The sequence below is a fragment of the Austrofundulus limnaeus genome, unplaced genomic scaffold, assembly GCF_001266775.1.
Source record: "Austrofundulus limnaeus strain Quisiro unplaced genomic scaffold, Austrofundulus_limnaeus-1.0 Scaffold2300, whole genome shotgun sequence".
In the NCBI taxonomy this organism is placed as follows: domain Eukaryota; kingdom Metazoa; phylum Chordata; class Actinopteri; order Cyprinodontiformes; family Rivulidae; genus Austrofundulus; species Austrofundulus limnaeus.
In genome coordinates this window covers 2233-3098 of record NW_013954702.1, presented here as the reverse complement: position 1 = coordinate 3098, position 866 = coordinate 2233, and the positions used below count along the sequence as shown (strand labels likewise).

General features: G+C 32.9%; 1 protein-coding gene across 1 annotated transcript in view; it reads left to right on the top strand.

Moving 5' to 3' along the window:
- Window positions 1-866, top strand: part of LOC106510748 (titin) — a gene marked incomplete at its 3' end in the record, with an annotated part of 8882 nt that overhangs the window by 5836 nt on the left and 2180 nt on the right.

Genomic DNA, 866 nt, shown 5'->3' with positions numbered 1-866 from the left:
ATATAAACAATGCTTTATCATTAAATAACTCCTTTACTTTACTCAGTATTGCAGTAGTATGTAAGATTTTCAGTTTTTTCATCAGTGATGACACCCAGAAACTTCTCCTCACTCATGTTAAACATCTGAGACAATAAAAGGTAATAAAATACTGAAACAGAAAAAGATGATGTATAAAAACACCCCAATAATGTAAATTATTACATTTTCTTCAAGCAGAAATCTGACTTCCTGTTTTAAGTTTTGAGCTTCTGTGTTTGCAGCTTCACTCAGAGTCTAAACGGCTTCCAGACCTGAGGAGGACCTCTGCAGTCCGGTCTGTCAGGAGGTCTTCAGAGATCCTGATGTGACCACAGCTTCTGTGAAGACTGTCTGAAGATCTGACCAGTGTGAGACGACAACTGAAACATCTTCTTCATCAGTCATTTAAAAACTTTGTGAAGGTAAAAGCACATAAAGAGACTTTATATACTGACTCCATCACTTACAAAAGCTTTAAATATCCCAAAATAACTTCAAAGAACCGTATAAAAAACTAAACCGTCGACTGAATCAACAGGTCAAGTTTCTTTATCTATTCAAGGAGTTGTGCTCTAAATACAAATGTAAGTTACTGATTTTTGTATTAGAATGTCATTGTTGTTGTTTTTTTGTATCTTAAATTTGACATTATGTTTCCCATTATATGTCCCATTTTATGTTATTTACAGACAGATGTACATTATTATTTTATTATATTGTATTATTATTATTATGTATTTCGTGGATTCTTAATCTGGGACCTGAGTCCAAATTTCGTACCACAAACCAAAGCTGGTATGACAATTAAAAAAAAAATCCTTGAATCCATTGAAAAACCTATAAGG